This window comes from Strix aluco, chromosome 1, assembly GCF_031877795.1.
Source record: "Strix aluco isolate bStrAlu1 chromosome 1, bStrAlu1.hap1, whole genome shotgun sequence".
Taxonomy (NCBI): domain Eukaryota; kingdom Metazoa; phylum Chordata; class Aves; order Strigiformes; family Strigidae; genus Strix; species Strix aluco.
The window spans coordinates 22,547,526-22,555,281 of NC_133931.1; positions in this window are offsets into that span (position 1 = coordinate 22,547,526).

A 7,756-nucleotide genomic window follows, 5' to 3' on the forward strand; every position below is an offset into this window, starting at 1 on the left:
ACCTGCATTACAAATTCCAGCAAGAGTAATTTCTCAATGACTGAATTACTAACATTCAGTCAGTTTTCAGTGGAAATTTGTGTAAAGCTTCACAATATACACATTTTCTCATTATTATTGCAAGCCATTTCCTCAAAATGTGGCAATATATGCCATATGCCAACACTAACTGGCAAATGCAAGTCATTATCTATGTTATTTTTGGAACAAGATAAGATTTTTTTGAGTGATCCATAGCTCCAAGCTATCAGATGGAAACTTGGCATTAACCTCTATAAATAAACAGAGTAGTTAGTAAATGATATTATAAAACCAGTACTTAGCAGAAGAGCATTTCTAACCTGCACGATGACAACATGCTTGTGAAACCGCAGGAGAGGATTCTGAGAACAAGGCCCTGTGATCTGCCACTTAAAATCCACTGCCTAATGTGGTTGGGTTTTATAACAATATTTTCCATTTGGTTAACTAAGATCAAGGAGGTACAAAGCAGGCCTGTAGGCAATCTATAACTCTTCACTAGAAAACAAAAAAAGAAAATCAGAATTAACACAAATTAAATAATTGGGATATTAGCACCCTCAGAATAAGCACACAGTAACAGTGAGCTGCAACCTGGTCTTTGAGCCAGATGTTGGTAAGAAACCCAAGCCAGATGTGCAGTAATTATAAACAGTATCACGGACAATACTGGAAAGAGTAACATTTAAAACTAGAGCTGCTACAATGAGTGGGTATATGGTAGTTTAAACAGATATGTTCACTAATATTTTTATAAACGTACTTGCCTGTAACATTGCTCCATCTGGCCTGACAGGGATATTTTTATGAAGACTCGGAAGCCTGAAAGAAATAATGCACACTTTTTTTTTTTTTACAGCTTGAGAAATGTATTGTTGAAATTTCATTTGTGGAGGGGGGAACTGTAATGTGTCTTTTTGACTTCAATTGTTTTCTGTTGTATTTTTGAAAAATAATTCATTACATAGAAATCATTACATAGAAATCTCATTCTACAAGCCAAATTTATGTCAAAGATGACTTTGGATCAGCTCTCCACACAGGTCTGAATTCAGCTTTGAATATCTGAATGACTCATTTTTGTTCAGGAAAACTGTTATGCATAGGCTAAACGCAGACTGACTTGAGTGTACACTGGGGTGCACAGAGATATTTGCAGATAAAACTACTTAGGATTGAGAAAGCTTTCCTAGGAGTTAGGCAAGAGGCAGCAGGGGGACAGGGTTGTCCTTAGGCCTGATCTTTTACCAGCTGTGGAAAGTGGTTGCTCTTTTAGATTTGGAGAGTGAAAATAAGAACACATGAGATGGGTTATGGAAGTAGCTGCTGCTGTTTGAAAATCCTAGTGATGAGAGTAACACTACCCAGGGCTAGAAGAGTTCCACGGGGCTTACATGACCCAGAGCATGTGTGCTGCACCAGGCAGCGACCAGGAGTCCCCAGCTGGGGAACCCACACCTGCTGCCCGTGGACTCAGCCAAAAAGCCCATTGCAGGCTGCTGTCAGAAGCCATTCAAGGACTCCATCCCATGAAAGCCCTCTCATTTGTGAGTCGAGGTTGCCGTTCCACATTCCCTCACAGCGATGAGTGTTTCCAAAATGAACATGGTGAAAGGATTTTAGCTTTTCATTCTAGTGCAGTGACTCTTGACATCTCTGAGCGTTTCTGAGGGAAATACAGATTTTATTTGAATTCTGATTATTCAGCAATTCTGTTTCTATGTATTTGTTTTGATTTTTAGCCAAATTTTCTGCAATGATCTCTACAGAGCTACATGTTCTTCTTTGGTATGTAGATGACATATACAACAGAGATTGGCTTTCTGTCATTCTCTGAGGCCATGTTCCTCAGATATTCTATGAACGAAAGCTGCCAAAATGACTTCCTGAAGACAATGGGAATACTATAATCAGTTTTAACACGGTCATAATTTTACTCACAGTTTTATTAATGTATCAGTGGGAATTTTTTATTCTTGTGATACAAGTGCTAAAATAAAGATTCTATACAATTTGCAGGGGTAAAGCCCTAAAAATGGAAAGCTATATTTTCTAAAGCTTGAGAATATGTGTAGATTAAAGTATGGAAAAGAATAATATTGCTATACATATATCTCTGTTTCAAGTTGCACAGGGTTCAGATAGCTGAAAAATAAGAAATACAATGGGGTAAGATCATGATCTGTGTAACATAGGAAAACTGCAGTATAAGACCTCATCCTCCAAGCTCCATCAGTTTGGCTGATAGCAGAGTGAGAGAAAAAATATTATTGTTTTCCCAAAGTTATTCAAAGAAAGTGGAGAGAAAATAAACTTGTATTACTTTGTTATTTACTTTTACCTTTCCTGGAAGTGGCTTTTTGATAGCATTTTAATAGAAGATACCTATCAAAGCACATTGCATTTTAATCTTTCTTGTTGTTGCCTGGGAGACAGAAGCCTTAAGATTGAAATTTAAGTCTTTGAAAAAAGATGTTTGCAAACCAGAGCAGAAATGGTATATTTTCTTCAGCCAAGCTTTATGAAGGAGACAGAATGTCTCTTCCCTAGCTGCTTCTGTGTTTTAAAACTGCCTTCCTGGCTTTCAGCTTCAGATGAAGGACTTGAGGAAGGTAACAAATCTGCATTTTACAAATTTTTAAAAATTCCTGAATTACCTGTATTGATGTTGAAGTCCCCATTTATATGTATTTATGCATATGATAATTTAATTATTCTATACAACGCGGGCAGCATGTTAGGACAGGTGCAGAAAGACAAACCATCATGCCGAAAAAGCTTTGGGGTGGGCTATACTCTGACGAACTTGAAATCCACGTCCAAAGCCTTGTTCCAAATCAGAGAGAAGTTATGAACAGCGTTTGTGATCCTGAGTGGGTGCTCTACCTGGACAGCAGTGACCGCTGCCTCGCCTGTTCGGTGCAGGGCAGAGAGTCATTGAGTACCCTACTGATGCAGGTCTCTGAGCCAAGATATTTGGGAAAGCACCTAATTTATGGAATGGGGCACCGGGAAGCTCAGTGCTGCCATGACGCTGTGTTTCAGAGCCCCTGATTTAGAGCTCTGTTGTAGAGATAAACGGACAGGGACTCCTTGTTGGGCTCTAGCTCCAGGCTTGGATTGATCAGGAAGGGCTGGGAAGGCTGTATCCGTGTATAGTCAGCAATGCCCAGGGAGACATTCAGCCCCATAGCTGCACAGCACTTCCATCCATACACTGCTTTGTGTTAGTCCCACTCTCAAATAACGCAAAGTCAGGCAACGTCCTCTTTGGCCAGCACACGTGTGTCTACAGCAGAGCTTGGCTGGCCTGGCTACGCCAGCAGAACTTTGCAGGATGAACAGTATTTCAGACAGTTACAAATCTGTCCAGCAGAAGAAATCTCAGAGCCTGGGGGACTCTGTCAGCAGAATGGTTGGATGCTTTGGGAGCTGTGGTAGCAGCCACAAATAAACTCTGTAGACACCAGTGATGCCAGATGTCACTTCACTGGAGTTAAATGCCCAAATCCCACTGTGAATCTTTACTGAATTAAAATTCCGTTTAGGTAATTTCAGTATCATAGAATAGTATTTAAATGAATTATATGTCTGTAAATTCTAAAAAATGAAAGCAATGTATAATCACAGCAGTAATAGCAATAATGGATCAACAACTTACATTTCATGAAAGATTGTGAAGATACAAGTGACAGTGAAGAACTAACTGTTATAACTTGGCACCCAGCTCTGCAAGCAGTCATTTAACTAAGCAGGACATTCCCTGTGCCTTTGTAGATGGCACCTTTGAACACAGAAGTTGCTGGTTAGAGATAATACAGGCTACTACCACAGTGGTTTTGACAGGAAAAACACAAGCCCTGTCTCACTCCTATACAATCATCCTACAGATTTTTCCTTTTAAAATTGTTTTTAAAAAAACAGTTTGAATAATTTACTGTATTATCTTAAATTCTCAGTTTCTTCTCATTCAAATCCTTTGGTTATAATCCTAGCCAAATATTTTCTGCATCACAGCATTATATTAGAAAAGGTTTTAGGGCATAGCCTGATAAGAAACTATTTGACATCAGAGCCAGCTTACAAAGTCATGGTCTCCCTTCTGTGTCCTTGCCTGCTGGTCCTACCCTGTGTTACCTCCCCTTCTGCTCAGTGCTGCACCAGCACAAGCAGTCTGTGGCCACACAGTGGACTCATGTGGCTGAAAAACCACCTTTTCTCCGCCCCATCCCGCTTTTTTCCAGTTGAATCTGTTCTTTAACCTGACCTAGTCAGTGGCTGTAAAAGTGCCAGTACTTGGAAGGAGAGAGCTGGTGGGAGAGCGAGGGGCTCAGAAGGTACGAGAGCACTGAGCTGTACAGCTGATTCATGAAGCACTTCCACTGAATCATGTCCTCACATAAAGGAAATTATGTATGTTTATGGTTTATACAGTGTTATATGTTTCTTATGCTAACTACAACAAAAATATCTAATACATGTAAATTTTATCTTTACTTAAAATTTCTGATAGAGGGCAATGTTAGTCCAGCTCATCTTGTGCTTCCTACTTCTGTGCTCATTTCTCACAGTCTATAAATGATGGTATGTCTGGCTCTTCACAGGCATGCAGCAAAGCTAATATTTCACTCAAGGTTCCTGGGAGCTGAAGTCTCATTTTGCCCAGCATACCTCCAAGGCGACCACATGGACTATGTGACACTTTGCCTGTTTATTTTTAATTTGCCAAAAGGGCAGTGATTTACCTGCTGATAAATTTAGATCTTTGAGTATGTTCCCCAAGTGACAGTGGAAATTCTTCCCTCTCTTCTCACAGTGTTTTTTTTTTTTACCAGTGGGCAGATGGACTAAAGAAGTGCTAAAATCCAGGCTGGAAATGCTCAATATGGACAATATAGCAAGAATGAGCAAAGTCAGTTAAAACCAGCCAAGCCTTTGTCCAAAGCACAACTAAATCTTCATTAGACTTGATGACCTGTGGCTTCTTTTGCACATCTTTGTATTATTCAGGATTTCTTGATCCTGTTCATTAAAAGAAGCAACGTGCAGGAAAAAACTCAGGAAAGACTGATCTCAGGGTGATGTATGGGTACAAGTAGGATCTTCAGTGAAAAATTAACAAAAACTGCTGTTGTCTGGTGTTTCTTGAGCTTGGAGCTTATATTTCCATCCCTGGGAAAAGCAGGAAGCATCAAAACTTTGAAGAGTTTTGTAACAGTGTTATGGTCTTCAGAGATTCAGCAAAGTCCTCCATCTCACACTTGCTTTCTCACAGGATGTTTTTTCTGGCTTGTCTGTCACCAGGAAAGAGAGTTCAGGGGGTTAATTCACAAAAACAGAAACACATGGCTCCATTTTTCCAATCTTACCTAAGCTGCAGGTGAACACAGCAGTCATTACATTGCCCATTAATGAAAGTGCCCTTGCATAACAAGTATGAGGCTTTGCAAGTAGAACCGAACAATGATGAGGATGATGGTTTATCTATGTTGGAGGAGTCACCAAGGTTAAGTCGGCCTACACCCTGCATCAAAACTGCTTCCATAAAGAAAAAAAGACAGGTTATTGTCATAGGAGACTCTCTTCTGAAGGGAACAGAAGGCCCAATGTGCAGACAGGACCCACTTCTTAGGGATGTCTGCTGCCTCCCTGGGGCCTGGATTAAAGATGTGAAGAGAAAGCTTCCTACCCTGGTATGGCCCTTGGATTATTATCCATCATAAATTTTTCAGTTAGGCACTGATGAATTTGCAACAAAAAGTCTGAGGGCAATCAAGAGAGACTTCAGGGCCTTGGGACAACTAGTTAAGGGATCAGGAGCACAAGTAGTGTTCTCCTCTATCCTTTCAATTGCAGGGAATGATGTGGGAAGAAACAGGAAGAGCCAGCAGATCAATACCTGGCTCTAAGCCTGGTGTCACCAGCAGAATTTTGGGTTTTTTGATTGTGAGTCGGTTTACACAACACCAGGCCTGCTGGCAACAGATAGGGTTCACCTGTCTCAAAGGGGGAAAAGGATCTTTGCACAGGAGTTAGCAGGGCTCACTGAGAGAGCTTTAAACTAGATTTGAATGCAGAAAGGGATAAAACTAGGCTCACTAGACATAAGCCTAAGGGCGGCATGCCAATGTTTGAGAGATGGTGTGCTAGCAAGGTCCTTTGGTCTGCCATCTCAGTGGAGATAGGGGATAGACATCCATGCAGCAGCAAAGGCACAAGGGTTATTGATGTGCTAGAAGCCACAGAAGCACCTGAGAACAATCACATAGGAATTAGGGCTTCTCCCCCTGAAAAAGGTGGCGGGATCAGTAGCCCAACTGAAGTGCATCTACACTGATGCACATAACATGGGCAACAAACAGGAGGATTTGGAAGCCATTGTGCAGCTGGAAAGCTATGATGTAATTGCTGTCACAGAAACATGATGGAATAACTCACACAACTGGAGTGCTACATGGATAGCTGTAAACTCTTCAGAAGGGATAGGCAAGGAAGGAGAGGTGGTGGGGTAGCCCTGTATGTTAGGGAGTGTTTTGACTGTCTAGAGCTTAATGATGGTGATGATAGCATTGAGTGTTTATGGGTAAGAATCAGGGGAAAGGCCAACAAGGCAGACACCATGGTGGGAGTCTGTTATAGACCACCCAACCAGGATGAAGAGGCAGACAAAATCTTCTATAAGCAGCTGGGAAAAGTCTCACAATTGCTAGCCCTTGTTCTTGTGGGGGACTTCAACTTACCAGATGTCTGCTAAAAATACAATGCAACAAAGAGGAAACAGTGTAGGAGGTTCCTGGAGTGTGTGGAAGATAACTTCCTGACACAGCTGGTGAGTGAGCCAAATAGGGAAGGACCATCGCTGGACCTGTTTGAAAACAGAGAAGGACTTGTGGGTGATGTGATGGTTGGAGGCCATCTTGGGCATAGTGATCATGAAATGATAGAGTTTTCAATTCTCGGAGAAGTAAGGAGGGGCGTTACCAGAACTGCTACCTTGGACTTCCATAGGGCAGACTTTGCCCAGTTTAGGAGTCTGGTTGAGAGTCTCTTGGGAAGCAGTCCTGAAGGGCAAAGGAGTCCATGAAGTCTGGACATTCTTCAAAAAGGAAATCTTAATGGCAGAGGAGCAGGCCGTCTCCATGTGCTGAACAACAAGCCGTTGGGGAAGAAGACCGGCCTGGCTGAACAGAGAGCTTTGGCTGGAATTCAGGAAAAAAAAAAGAGTTTATGACCTCTGGAAGGAAGGGGCAGGAAAGTCAGGAGCACTACAAGGATGTCATGAGGCTATGCAGGGAGAAAATTAGAAGGGCTGAAGCCCATCTAGAACTTAACCTGGCTACTGCCATAAAAGACAATAAAAAATGTTTCTATAAATACTTTAACAACAAAAGGAGGGCTAAGAAGAATCTCCATCCTTTATTGCATGAGAGGGGAAACATAGTGACAAAGGCTCAGGAAAAGGCTGAGGTACTTAATACCTTCTTTGCCTCAGTCTTTGATGGTAAGACCAGTTGTTCTGGCAGGTACCCAGCCCCCTGAGCTGGAAGACAGGGACAGGGAGCAGAATGAAGCCCCCATAATCCAAGGGGAAATGGTTAGCGACTTGCTACACCACTAAGACACACACAAGTCTATGGGGTTGGATGGGGTTCACCAAGGGTACTGAGGGAGCTGGCACAAGTGCTCACCAAGCTGCTTTCAATTTATCAGCAGTGCTGGCTAACTGGGGCGGTCA